We start from the raw sequence: 15,229 nt of genomic DNA on the forward strand, positions 1-15,229 counted from the left end.
ATAACTAAAAGTGCACATTTCAAAAGTCTCATCACAAACATGGATAAGTAAGTGAGGTGATGAGTGTATTAATTAGGTTGATTTAATAATTCTACATTGTATCCATGTATTAAATCTTCACATTGTACACCATAAATTTATGCAAGTATGATTTGTCAATTGAAAATAACATTAATAACAAAGATAAATTAAAAAAATAGAACAGTACAGTTCTTAGTATGTAGCAGGTGTTGTTGCTGGTGTCATAATCATAGTACTCTGACACCTGCTTGCTTCTGAAATCTGGTATTTGGCCAAGATAAAAAGACAAACAATTCAAAGAGCACACAATTCAAACCAGTGTGTCTGAAGTTGCCTACAAAGGAGTTCCTAAAGTTGATTTCAGAATCAACTTTTGATTTTCTTATTCCACGGACTTGCATTTGATTGCATTTTATAAACAATCTTGAATTGGCTGTTGAATTCCAAAGAAAAGAACGTGTGTGTGTGTGTGTGTGTGTGTGTGTGTGTGTACGTGTGTGTACACAGGTTTATTTATTTTACTTAGTTTGGGAAATATTTCTATCTACATACATTTATGTAAAGAAAATATATAGATCTCTGTACATATATTTAGTTATTTTGGGAAATGAGGACTCCCTTGTGATAAGGAAGATAAACTAAATAGTCTGGGAAAGAGCGTTCCAGTGTTTTGGCCACTTGAGGCAAAGGCTATGCTTTGGGTGCTTCTTCAGGCTTTTATCCTCTGAAGTACATTATTTTCCTGCTTCTACAAATAGTATTGGCCAAGTGAGATCTGACATTTTATAATCTCATGTAAATATATATAATACTCAGCTGCGTTTACTTGTTAGAAAAGTAAAAACATGTCCTTCGCCCACTTTTTGATGGGGTTGTATGTTTTTTTCTTGTAAATTTGTTTGAGTTCATTGTAGATTCTGGATATTAGCCCTTTGTCAGATGAGTAGGTTGTGAAAATTTTCTCCCGTTCTGTAGGTTGCCTGTTCACTCTGATGGTAGTTTCTTTTGCTGTGCAGAAGCTCTTTAGTTTAATTAGATCCCATTTGTCAATTTTGGCTTTTGTTGCCATTGCTTTTGGTCTTTTAGACATGAAGTCCTTCCCCATGCTTATGTCCTGAATGGTATTGCCTAGGTTTTCTTTTGGAGTTTTTATGGTTTTAGGTCTAACATGTAAGTCTTTAATCCATCTTGAATTAATTTTTGTATAAGGTGTAAGGAAGGGATCCAGTTTCAGCTTTCTACATATGGCTAGCCAGTTTTCCCAGCACCATTTGTTAAATAGGGAACCCTTTCCCCATTGCTTATTTTTGTCAGGTTTGTCAAAGATCAGATAGTTGTAGATATGCGGCATTATTTCTGAGGGTTCTGTTCTGTTCCATTGATGTATGTCTCTGTTGTGGTACCAGTACCATGCTGTTTTGGTTACTGTAGCCTTGTAGTATAGTTTGAAGTCAGGTAGCATGATGCCTCCAGCTTTGTTCTTTTGGCTTAGGATTGACTTGGTGATGCGGGCTCTTTTTTGGTTCCATATGAACTTTAAAGTAGTTTTTTCCAATTCTGTGAAGAAAGTCATTGGTAGCTTGATGGGGATGGCATTGAATCTATAAATTACCTTGGGCAGTATGGCCATTTTCACAATATTGAGTCTTCCAACCCATGAGCATGGAATGTTCTTCCATTTGTTTGTATCCTCTTTTATTTCATTGAGCAGTGGTTTGTAGTTCTCCTTGAAGAGGTCCTTCACATCCCTTGTAAGTTGGATTCCTAGGTATTTTATTCTCTTTGAAGCAATTGTGAATGGGAGTTCACTCATGATTTGGCTCTCTGTTTGTCTGTGATTGGTGTACAAGAATGCTTGTGATTTTTGTACATTGACTTTGTATCCTGAGACTTTGCTGAAGTTGCTAATCAGCTTAAGGAGATTTTGGGCTGAGACAATGGGGTTTTCTAGATATACAATCATGTCATCTGCAAACAGGGACAATTTGACTTCCTCTTTTCCTAATCGAATACCCTTTATTTCCTTCTCCTGCCTGATTGCCCTGGCCAGAACTTCCAGCACTATGTTGAATAGGAGTGGTGAGAGAGGGCATCCCTGTCTTGTGCCAGTTTTCAGAGGGAATGCTTCCAGTTTTTGCCCATTCAGTATGATATTGGCTGTGGGTTTGTCATAGATAGCTCTTATTATTTCAAGATACGTCCCATCAATACCTAACAGACACTTCTCAAAAGAAGACATTTATGCAGCCAAGAAACACATGAAAAAGTGCTCATCATCACTGGCCATCAGAGAAATGCAAATCAAAACCACAATGAGATACCATCTCACACCAGTTAGAATGGCCATCATTAAAAAGTCAGGAAACAACAGGTTCTGGAGAGGATGTGGAGAAATAGGAATACTTTTACACTGTTGGTGGGACTGTAAACTAGTTCAACCATTGTGGAAGTCAGTGTGGCAATTCCTCAGGGATCTAGAACTAGAAATACCATTTGACCCAGCCATCCCATTACTGGGTATATACCCAAAGGACTATAAATCATGCTGCTATAAAGACACATGCACATGTATGTTTGTTGCGGCACTATTCACAATAGCAAAGACTTGGAACCAACCCAAATGTCCAACAACGATAGACTGGATTAAGAAAATGTGGCACATATACACCATGGAATACTATGCAGCCATAAAAAATGATGAGCTCATGTCCTTTGTAGGGACATAGATGAAACTGGAAACCATCATTCTCAGTAAAGTATCGCAAGGACAAAAAACCAAACACCGCATGTTCTCACTCATAGGTGGGAGTTGAACAGTGAGAACTCATGGACACAGGAAGGGGAACATCACACTCTGGGGACTGCTGTGGGGCGGGGGGAGGGGGGAGGGACAGCATTAGGAGATATACCTAATGCTAAATGACGAGTTAATGGGTGCAGCAAACCAACATGGCACATGGATACATATGTAACAAACCTGCACATTGTGCACATGTACCCTAAAACCTAAAGTATAATAATAAAAAAAAAAAAAGAAGAGTAAAAACATTTTCTGGCAACTTCTTAGATGTTAGGATGAAAACAAAATATAGAAATAACTTTGCATAATAAAAATAACTTACATAACTTTTTGAGAAATAGATTTATCAATTTTTTTGAAGATTCACTTGAGGTGTGAAGAACAGTGCAACCTTCTAATGTATCATCAGATATATTACAAAATATTTTCTATATTACCCAAACTTATCTGAAACAAATATCTGGATACAACTGTTCAGTATTAATACTTTCATATCCACTCTTTTATCTACTATTTACTTGCTAGAAAAGTAAAAACATTTTCAGGCAATTTCTTAGACCTTAGTATGAAAACAAATGATAGAAGTAACTTGTATAATAAAGATAGGTGTTAAAACACATAACTTTTAAAGAAATAGATAAATTAATTTTTTTTGAAATAGAAAACCACCATGGGAGGTGGGCAAGGCATTCTTCTAATTTTACAGATAAAACAGGATGTTTAGAGATATGGGATGACTAGCCCAAGGCCCCAGGAAGAATTAACCTGAAACCCCTCGGTTCCCCCCTCAAGGCTTGCAGGTGTGTGGGTCAAGAAGGGCCTTTTACAGTTGGAACTGGGGGAATAAGATTCTCTCAGAACATAAAATTACCTTGGATTCCTTATCCAGCCTTCCACCACCAACCATAGCCTGTCAGTCACCAAATTCTGCTATTTTACCTCCCAAATATATTTTCCACTCTATTGTTTTCATCTCCGTTCTGAGGTCCTGTGAAATAAAAGAAGTAATGAAGTGCTTGACTTGGTCTAAGCTCTGGCTCTCAGTTAACTTTGGTTTTGAGTCAGTTCATGGAATGTTTAGAGCATATGCTTCGGTGTCAGGAATACCTAGTTGGTGTCTGGCCATGATGGCTCGTGCCTGTAATCCTAGCACTTTGGAAGGCCAAGGTTGGCAGATCTCTTGAGCCCAGGAGTTCAAGACCAGCCTGGGCAACATGACAAAACCCCTTCTCTTCCAAAACATACAAAAATTAGCCAAGTGTGATGGCACACACCTGTAGTCCCAGCTACTTGGGAGGCTGAGGTGGGAGGATTGCTTAAGCCAGGATGTCAAGGTTGCAGTGAGCCGTGAGCTGCCATTGCACACTAGCCTGCATGACAGAAGAAGACTCTGTCTCAATAAAAAACAGACAACTTTTTTTTTTTAATTAAAGGAAGACCTATTTTGAGTCACTAACTACAGATAAAATTGTGAGTTGAACTCATCATTCGTCTTTCTAACTCTGTTCATTCTATTTTAAAATGTAGCTAACATCTAGTACATGCAACAGGGGCTGTTTTAAGAAGTAAATGAGATTCTAGGAGGTAAAGTGATTAGTGGAGTGCAGATGAATAGTAAGTTCTTAATTCATGTTACTCATATTTATTATTGTATCACTGGTTTTGATTATCTCCCTTGTTTCCCGGTTTATAATTTTTAATACTTTTTTTTGCAAATTTACTGCAAATTATTGGATCATTTATAAAGATTCCTGACCTTTGTGGAAATAAACAAAGATCAACCAAATGAGATATCAAAGGCTATTGTATTCATAACTTACTATAAGGAGAGTCAGCTGCCACTCATGTGTTTGGCAGAGGCTGAAAAGCAGGCAGAGGAGAGAAAAGCTATTTGGTGGGTAAAAGGGAATCCTCCAGGTGTGCCCCGATTGGAGGCTGTTGGCCTGAGGAAGTTGTCTGCTAACAATGGGGCATCCCATGTGATTGGTTAGGAGAACAGATTCAGCCTCCTCTAGTTGGTCCCAAGTTGGAAGTGGGAGCTCAAATTAGGGAAGCTGCCAATTATTCATCAAGTCCTGGCCACTTAGAGACAATTTTACAGATGTTATCGCTTGCCTTCATGGACTGTTGCTAGAGACAGCAGTGTATCTACAAATTGACTTCAACAGGCTGGCTTACTGGGCTAATTATTAAACACGAGGTTGGTTTAATATGCAGGTTGGAATTCTAGTTTTGTACATGGTTTAGCCATTGTCCACTAGTATGTGTAGACTCTCACCTTGCTGTCATGGTGACACATCCAAAGCACAAATCGTATTGGTGACTTCTCTGCTTAAAATCCTTCAATGGATAAGGGCAAAGGCCCTGAGCAGGACTCGAAAGGTGCTCAGTGGTCCCGTGTTTTCCTGTGTTTGTGGTTTTATCCAAGATCACGGTTGGCAGGAGGTTGTGCTTTATCTTAGAGGAATAAAAACATCATTTGCATTTCCGATGCATACACTAGACTGCTGGACAGCTCTGTTGATTGTTGTCCTTGCAGGGAACACCCTCCACCCACTGCTTTGCTCTTTATTGCCTTCATTTCAGCCTGTTTAGCCACCACCATCTCTGGAAGCCTGCAGTGAAGGTGTTCAGCTCCTCATCTGTGCTCCCAGAACACCACGTGCCAACTTTGGCCCCAGGACTCAGTGCATCACATTCCAATTCCATCTTCAGGTATGTCTCTCTCCCATTCCAGACTGGGAGCTTCCCAAAGGCGAAATCTGTTTTATTTGTCCTCTTCCCTGGCACTTTCAGCAGGTCCTGGCACATATTTAATGTACTGTGCTGAATAAGAGTGGTAGGGGATTAGGACCAACATTTTCCAACTTCTGTTTGAGAGTTCTTTCCAGTAAGAAACGTCTTATGAAAATGTGACATTAAAAATGAATGCTGGAAAGTAATTTCGAATGGTCCAATGGAACCAAATATGATTAAGGCATTTTCAATCTGTCCTCCATGGCATTTCAGAAAATGTCTCCATCCTGAGCTTAAGTGTGGTGAGTAGTCTACAACAGCTATTGGAAGGCAAATCCTGTTCTTTCCCTGACAATAAAAACTGGATAAAGGAGCTCTTTTTGAAGCATCTATTTGTGTCCTGGAATATAAATATCTGCCACTTTTCTAATTAAGACTTCAGTAAGAGAACTCTGACACTCTCAGCAAAGATCCAACCTTAAGACAAAGAGAAAGATGAAAGTGGTAAAAATGGTCCCTAGAGGTGATGGCGTGCTTTTGAAGTGGTACCCTTCTGCCGAGGCCGATAGCTGCAGGGAATGTGAGAGTTATTCTCGAAGACTAGGGGAATGTCACCAGGACCTTTGTCCCTTAGAACTGCCTCCTGCCGGCCCGGCGCAGTGGCTCACGCCTGTAATCCCAGCACTTTGGGAGGCCAAGGTGGGGGCATTACGAGGTCAGGAGATCGAGACCATCCTGGCTAACACGGTGAAACCCCATCTCTACTTAAAACAAAAAACAAAAAACAAAAAAATACAACAAGTTAGCTGGGCGTGGTAGCACGTGCCTGTAGTTTCAGCTACTCAGGAGGCTGATGCAGGAGAATCGCTTGAACCCGGGAGGCAGAGATTGCAATGAGCCGAGATCGCGCAACTGTATTCCAGCCTGGGTGACGGAGCGAGACTGTCTCAAAGAAAAAAAAAAAAAAGAACTGTCTTGCTTGTGCTTTCCCTCCTCCGTGACTCGAGATGAGTGCTGACTCCCAAAAAGCAGTTACAATTTTTCTGTAAACTAGTCTTTCCATTTTCCCTTCTTGCCCTACCAATCCAAAGATTGACGCTTCCTAAAGCATGCTTTTGATCTTGTCATTCATTCATCTGCTCAAAATGTCACAGTTTCTAAAGGCCCAATCAGTAGGCATGCGTCCAAGATGATCTGTCCTGAGACCACAACTTGTCTTTCCATTTCTAGTTCACTATACAGTCTTTGAGTCATACTCCAGCAATTTCAGAATATACCTTGCACGGTCCCACATCCATAAGTTTCTTGACTTGAAATTTTCTACATGTCTATGATGGTTTTGCTGATCTCTTTATCTTAGAGTTTTCTAGACTCACCTGAAGGGGCTGGGGAGAAAGAGTTTATAAAATATACAGAGTCCTTGGTCTGATGGCAGCTTATTACTTCTACAAAAAGTGCTCTTAAAGGAAGCAATATTTTGGGGGAAAACGTTTGTTAGTGGAAATGCCTAAAGAACCTGTCTTCAAGTGGTACCAGTATATTATGAAAATTGTTTTTACTTGGGTTGAATGACACAGATTAATAAAAATAGCAGACTCTCTAAATGACATTTTATTCAGACATCATAGAAGAGGACAGCAATCAGTGACCCAGATCAGACTTTATGATGATTTTCATTTGGATTTGGTGGGCTTTAAGAAGACTGATTGCAGCATCCAAATCTATAGCACAGACTTTTGGGTGTGTCTAGATGCTGCATTTGTAAGAAGCACCCAAAGGGATTACTCTTTTTTTTTTTTTTTTTTTTTTTGAGAGTGAGTCTCAGTGCAGTGGCGCAATCTCGGCTCACTGCAACCTCTGCCTCCAGGGTTCAAGCGATTCTCCTGCCTCAGCCTCCCGAGTAGCTGGGACTACAGGCGCCTGCCACCACGCCTGGCTAATTTTTTGTATTTTTTTGGTAGAGATGAGGTTTCACCATGTTAGCCAGGTTGGTCTCGATCTGACCTCGTGATCCGCCCGCCTCAGCCTCCCAAAGTGCTGGGATTACAGGCGTGAGCCACCGTGCCTGGCCAGGAGTACTCTTTAGACTAAATTTTAAAGAGTCCTTGTGGGTAATACTCCAATATCTTTCATAACATTTTTTGTAGTTGGTAAAACTTTATACCTGGGTAATTATTTTTTCTAGAGGATTATCAGTACAACAAAAGGCCCTGCATTACTTATTTTTATTTATTTATTTATTTATTTTCTTTAGAGACAGGGTTTTGCTTTGTCACTTAGGCTGGAGTGCAGTGGTGTGATCATAGCTCACTGCAGCCTCAAACTCCTGGTAACAAGTGATCCTCCTGCCTCAGCTTCCCAAAGTGTTGAAATTACAGGCTGAGTCACCACACTTGAAGGCCATGTATTATTTCCCTTGAATCTCCACAGAACATGCCAGTGTTACCAGAAATAAACCACCATATGTTAACTTCTGGACTACGACAGTTTGAGGGAACACAGGTTGTTTGATATTGTTACAGAGCAATAATTTGGGGGTAATAACAGGTTATTCTAATGCAATTTTATTCAATTTAGAAGATATATTCCTGAAAAAAGCCAACTGTGCTCATCGTTTGTAGCCTTACTAGAAAAGTAAAGTTTAGTATAAGCAGGCATGTTGAATGTGCAATTTAACAGAATGTGCACTGAAATACTTTGACTCGAAAGACTCTGTACTTTAATTTCTGAACTCCCAGTAATTTAGGTGACAGATATTTGTTGAAATTCATTGTATTCGTAATGGCACAAGAATATTCTCAGTCCAAGCTGAACAGCATGTATCATCCTGGAACATGGAAAATCACCAACAATATGCAGGAAAAGAAGGAACCAAAAGGACATTGATGGTTTTGAAGTAACAAACATTCTTGCTTCAGGGAGTTACCAACTGGACATAAAGCCAGGCTGAATTGTCTTAAGGAATGTACGTTAATTGTGGTTTGAAACCTTGCTTTATCAATGGTATGTCTTTTCTTTTTTAAATGCAGACACTTATTTAAATAATTTATAGACGACCTTAATTGGTCATTGGTCTTCTAGTGGTGATGCCTTGTTAAATTTGTAAAACAGATAGATCTACAGAGAACTGTTTTAGGTAGATCAAAGCAGATCCACAAAATGTTGGTCAGAGAATGAATTGAAAGTACAATGGGCGTTCCACAACAGGGAACACTCAATGAGCTGCATAGAATTTCTCAGTGTTGGGTGTTCTGATTTGAAGCCTCATTACTTCCTCTGTATCATTAGGTAGCAAATTTACTTCATCCAGATTAAATTAATCAGTTATCTAATTAATACTTATACAATATTTTTAACAGTTGAGGGAAATTGAGGGAGGGGGAGGATGACAGATGTTGATGTGCCATAATTGGTAATGCACCAATTAAGCCAATCAGATATGACAAATTGGATTAAAACCTAACAGATGCAGGGATGTGTTTTGCCTTTTTTCTCCCCTGCAGCTGTAATGCAAAGTGAAAAAAACAAATTCAGTGTGTACAAATGAACCTTCGGATTAGTCATGACTGTTTCATGCTATACTGTACAGTTGAGCAACATCTTTGGATGTGACATTAATTGGGAGGGAAAGAACAGGTGATTTGTTATACCAAGGCGTGGTGTAAGATGTTATCATATATGGCTCCTACATGTTGTTCCATGACATGCAAATTGTCCTACAACAGCAACGTGGTTTATTAGGAATGTTCCGGACTCTAAATTTGGTGAATCCTTATATAAATGGTGATCTAAACTGGAGAAAAATGGTAATTTAGTTTTAAGTAGACAGATAGGGACAGCATGAATCTCAAAAGTTGCTCTTATTTCACCAAGTGTAAAGACAACGATGGCAGATTGTGACTAGAGCTTCTGTCTGTCCCTCTCTCCACACAGCAGGCACGGCCGCTTGGCAGTAGCAATGTTTTCCACCAGAGATTAATATCATTTTACAAATCTTCTACACACAGATTTCCAGGGAGCCACTACCCACCGGGTGGACCCAACCTATTTTGATTGTGAATTTACTATCAATTTTATGTTCCATTAGTAATATAAGGACTTAAGGCTTAGGGGGAAATGGAGAGGGCAGGAAACATTATGACATTTTGATGCCCGAATGTGAAATATGAATATCACATACCTTTTCATCACTTAGCCCCATGCCTGCTAGTGGCACAGATGAGATGTTAGGGAAAGAAAGTCAGAAACATTGTTTGGTTCTAATTTAGTGGATATTACTCAATTGCTGCAGGCCTGAGTGTGAGCCACCACGCCCAGCCCAACCTATCAAAAATCACTCACGTCCTCTGCTTGTGTATTTTCTAGCATTTCTTGTCTTCATCAATACACTAGGTGTTGAAGATGGTGATTGAGTAACTCTAGAAGTCATAAGTAGGTGAGAATGACCATATAGAGTTTATGATTGTAATAGGATGGGAGAAGACAAACTGCAGAGAGCTAATGTCACTCCAAGCTTCCTTTTTTTTTTTTTGAGACGGAGTCTCTCTCTGTCACCCAGGCTGGAGCACAGTGGCAAGATTTCGGCTCACCGCAGCCTCTACCTCCTGGGTTCAAGCTATTCTCTTGCCTCAGCCTCCTAAGTAGCTGGGACTACAGGCGTGTACTACCGCACCTGGCTAATATTTGTTTGTTTGTTTTGAGATGGAATATCGCTCTGTCACCAGGCTGGAATGCAGTGGCACGATCTCGGCTCACTGCAACCTCCACCTCCCGGGTTCAAGCGATTCTCCTGCCTCAGTCTCTCGAGTAGCTGGGACTACAGGCACACGCCACCATGCCCAGCTGATTTTTGTATTTTTAGTAGAAACAGGGTTTCACCATGTTGGCCAGGATGGTCTTGATCTCTTGACCTCGTGATCCACCCGCCTCAGCCTCCCAAAGTGCTGGGATTACAGGCGTTAATTTTTGTATTTTTAATAGAGATGGGGTTTCACCACGTTGGCCAGGCTGGTCTCAAACTCCTGACCTCAAGTGATCCACCCAACTCAGCCTCCCAAAGTACTGGGATTACAGGCGTGAGCCACCACGCCCAGCCAAAGCCTCATTTCTCGAAGAAAATCTCAGCTTCTAAATCTTTTTGTGTCCAAATTCCACACATCAGGCTTTGAGGGAAGGTGGGGGTTATGTACATGTGTGCTAAAGATAAGATTACAGTGGCGCAGTCTGCATACACTCAGGCCTGCAGCAATTGAGTAATATTCACTGAATTAGAACCAAAGTTTCTGACTTTCTTTCCCTAATATCTCATCTGTGCCACTAGCAGGCATGGGGCTAAGTGGTGAAAAGGTGTGTGATATTCATGTTTCACATTCTGGCATCATAATGTCATAATGTTTCCTGCCCTCTCCATTCCCACCCTGAGCCTTAAGTCAGCCAGTACAAATCCAGACCACCCAGCTGCCGGAATCCCAACAGCAATGACAGCTCAAGAGTCCTGCTTTATCTGTGGCTCACATCCCAACCCATGCCCCTCGCCAAGTTTCGTACTCTCTTTTTACCTGCTCTAGTTGCCCTCTTTGACCTCCTGTCTCTTTTGTGTCCTGCATATAAGATGCTGATTTTCTGGCATTGATGACAGCTCCTCTCCTATGTCACACTTTCCCCTTGCCCTTCAGTTTGTGCTTGCTTTTGATGTCACCGTGTGTAACACAACTGGAGTTCCTGGCTTCCCTTTACCAGGCCAGTGTTTCCCCTGAGTTTGCCATTCATCTCACAGAAGTTTTTCTTATAACCTTAAGAGTTTTTCTTTCCTTCCCTTTGTACAAAGAAAAAAAAAAAGTCACTTCTCAGGTCCCAACTCCTTTTTATCTGGTGCCCTCATTTGTCAAAGTGACATCTGACTATTGGAAAGTGGCAATTCCTGCTATTCCATGAATAATGTGAATGGGCTAATTTGAGAGGTACTGCCCCATTTCCTGTTTAGAACTTACCAGAGAGGCATGTGCTTTTTGAAAATTGCTTTCAGAGAAAAACCTTCTAGACCAAGCTTGTCCAACCTGTGGCATGCAAGCTGCATGCAGCCCAGCACAGCTTTGAATGCAGCCCAACACAAATTCCTAAGTTTTCTTAAAATATTATAATATTTTTTGTGTGTGAATTTTTTTTTAGCTCTTCAGCTATCATTAGTATTAAGTTTATGTGTGGTCCAAGACAATTCTTCTTCTTCCAATGTAGCCCACAGAAGTCAAAAGATTGGGCACCCCTGTTCTAGACTTTTATTAAGCTAAAGTTCAAAGGTTTCCTTAGTTATTCAGGTTTCCTTAGTTTTTCACCCTAGTGTTATTTTTCTGTCCCAGGTTTTGATCCTGGATGCCATATTTCATTCAATCATCCTATCTCCCTAGGCTCCTCTTGTCTGTGGCAGTTTCTCAGAGTTTCCTTATTTTTGATGACTTTGCCAGTTTGGGGCAGTCGTGATCAAGTTTTTGGAGTGTCTCTTAATTGAGGTTTTCCTAATGTTTTTCTCATGATGAGACTGAGATTTTGAGTTTTGAGAAAGCTCACAGACTTGTTAAGTTCTATCTTCTTCACATCACGTCAAGCGTACATAACATCAACACGGCTTTTCACTGTTGATGTTAATCCTGGTCACCTGGCCACAGGAGTGTTTGTGAGGTTTCCCCAGTGTAAAGTTATTCCCCAGCCCCTTTTCAGCAGTGTTTGGGATTCTGGCATAAGTCATAGATGTTGGCCTCCTTTGGATTGTCTCCCAGGCTTTCGGTATTGGTACCTGTGAACTGGGCAATCACATCTTGCTTAAAACAGGTCTGTTGTCTAAGAAATTAGGGTTCTAATACTCTTGCTTTGTTGGAGACCAAAAAAAACTTCTTTGGGTTGTTGTTTATTTTTATTTATGTTTTTAGTAGATGCCAGGTAAGGAAGGAAAATAGCTGTGATCCTTGTGGTGAAACTCTTCTGCATCTTGGCTGTAATGGTGGTTACATGAATGTACACATCTGATAAAATCACATAGAATGAATCATACACACACACAGACATACACACAACTGCATGTAAAACTGATGAGATCTGAACACAGTCAATAATTTGTGTCAATGTCAATTTCCTGCTTGTGACATTATACTCTAGTTATGCAAAGTATTACTACTGGGGAAAGCTGAGTAAGGGATGCATCTTTCTGTATTATTTCTTACAACCTGCAGGTGAAGCTACAATTATCACAAAATAATAAGTTTAAAAAGATTAAACTATTAAATACAATTTAAAGTATCTGTGCAGTGCTTTTTGTTTTTAGAATACACCTCACTAAGCCTATATAGTCAAAAAATATATATTTTAAAGTCACATGAAAAAAGTGTGCTGTGGGCTTATATTATTAATGCAATATTCAGTTAGAGTTATTTGCCCATTTACTTTTATTTGTTTTCAATATGAGGGATTTCTTACTAAACTGAGTTGTGTTTTCTTAATAGGTAATGTATTTACATGATTCAAAAGTTAACAATAATACGAAGAGACGCCTAGAAAATCTTGCTTCCTTTAGTGCCTCTTTGTTTTCCTTCTCAATCCCTTATAGGTAAATATTTTCTTATGTCATACTTACCCTTCCACAGTTTGTTTGTATGAACAAATAATTGCCTTATCTTACTAAAGAAATCAACATACAGTATATACTATGATGAATGTTGCTCGTCTCCCCAGTATATTTTAGAATAGCAATATAATCTCTCTTTATCATAATACATACAGAACATCCTTATTCTTAAAAACTATATTATATTATATTCCACCACAAGAATATACCATAGTTTACTCAGTTTTCTTTTGCAGAACATTAAGCTAACAGATAATATCACAATGAATAACCTGGTACATATGAAATTTCTTACTTATTCGGGAATATCTGTAGTGGGCATTGCTGGAAGTTTGATTGTCAGGTTTAAAAATTAAAGAACTTGCAATGTTATTAGATACTGTCAGATTTTCCTCCATAGATATTGAACCATTTTGCACTTCCAGAAATTACCAGTGTCTCTTCAACAACATTATTTTCAAAATTCTGTATTTTCTCCAATTTGATAGCTAGGAAATGATTATTAACGTAGTTAATTTTTATTCATTTTATTACGAGTGAGGTTGCACATCTTCACAAATGCTTAAATGCTATTTGTAATTTGTTTTTTGTGTGATTTGTCTTTTCATATCCTTTGTTTAGTTTTTTCCATTGGGGTGCTCTTCTATTCTCAATTTCAAGAAGTTTAAAATGTATATATTACATATAAATATATACTATATGTAATTGACATAAATTTTAAATACATATATTTATGTTTTTAAACACATGTATTTAAATACATGTATTTATGTTTTTAAACACATGTATTTAAATACGTGTATTTACATTTTTAAACACATGTATTTAAATACATGTATTTATTTTAAATATATGTTTATTATATATTATATATTTTATAAATATATATGTATATGTCATACAATATATTATATAATATATATGAACATATATGCAGTTTATATATAATGTATATGTATAACTTACATATTATATAGCATAATATATATTAATAGGCCATATATAGGAAATGCTTAGAAATTTAGGTATGTATGTATACATATATATGTAGTCATATATATATATATACACACACACATACATACATTTACTTCTTTGGGTTTTTAAACCGACATCCTGTGGCTCAAAAGGAGATAGAGTGAGCATTGAACAAGACAAATCCTCCATTTTTAACCATTCCCAAACTACAGGATGAACACAATCAATACATATATTACGATTAGACAACAAAAGTTAACACAATCAGTTCCAGATATTGATCTCAAAGCTCAGAATAACAAACATATTCCATCTTGAATCATAAAACATTCCATTAGGTAATAAATGAACCCAGTACAATGCCTGGTGATGCAGTACTTAATAAATATTTATTGAAATAATTGATGATATTTGGAATGTTTTATTTATTTTAAAACATATTACTGATTGACTCAAATATGTTAGCTATGTTAATCCAAGTTCTGTGTGTCCCAGTTATGAGTTCCTTGTACCTTGTGTTAACTACATCAGTTCCTCCAGGTAGACACCTAACAATTGTTATTGTTGACATGATTGCAACTATGTAAAAAAGGTACATACAGCAAAGAGTCTTCTATGAAATACACCAGAATGGTTGTCACTTTTCTAGATGCTGAGACAATAGGTGATTCTCAACTTCATTCTTTTATATATTGTCACATTTTCCGTAATAAATTCACTACACTATTAATGGTTAAAAATGCCTTATTTTTTTAAAAATGCAAATGTGGCCAGGTGCAGTGGCTCATGCCTGTAATCCCAGCACTTTGGGAGGCTGAGGCGGACGGATCACCTGAGGTCAGGAGTTCAAGACCAGCCTGGCCAACATGGTGAAACCCCATCTCTACTAAAAATACAAAAATTACCTGGGTGTGGTGGCAGGCACCTGTGATCCCAGCTACTTGGGAGGCTGGGGCAGGAGAATCACTTGGACCTGGGAGGTGGAGGTTGCAGTGAGCCGAGATCATGCTATTGGACTCTAGCCTGGGGGAAAGAGCAAGACTTCGTCTCAAAAAAAAGAAAAAGCAAATGCTTCTACT

At 38.8% G+C, this 15,229-nt stretch overlaps 1 long non-coding RNA gene across 1 annotated transcript in view; it reads left to right on the forward strand.

The window, feature by feature from the left end:
* LOC131381831 (uncharacterized) overlaps window positions 1-15,229 on the forward strand; it is a 243,567-nt gene that overhangs the window by 38,530 nt on the left and 189,808 nt on the right. The window contains exon 2 of the long non-coding RNA XR_009210791.1: window positions 5,408-5,536. This is a non-coding gene — a long non-coding RNA (uncharacterized LOC131381831). The remainder of the gene's footprint in view (window positions 1-5,407; window positions 5,537-15,229) is intronic.

Source organism: Hylobates moloch, unplaced genomic scaffold, assembly GCF_009828535.3.
Source record: "Hylobates moloch isolate HMO894 unplaced genomic scaffold, HMol_V3 SCAFFOLD_18, whole genome shotgun sequence".
NCBI lineage: Eukaryota > Metazoa > Chordata > Mammalia > Primates > Hylobatidae > Hylobates > Hylobates moloch.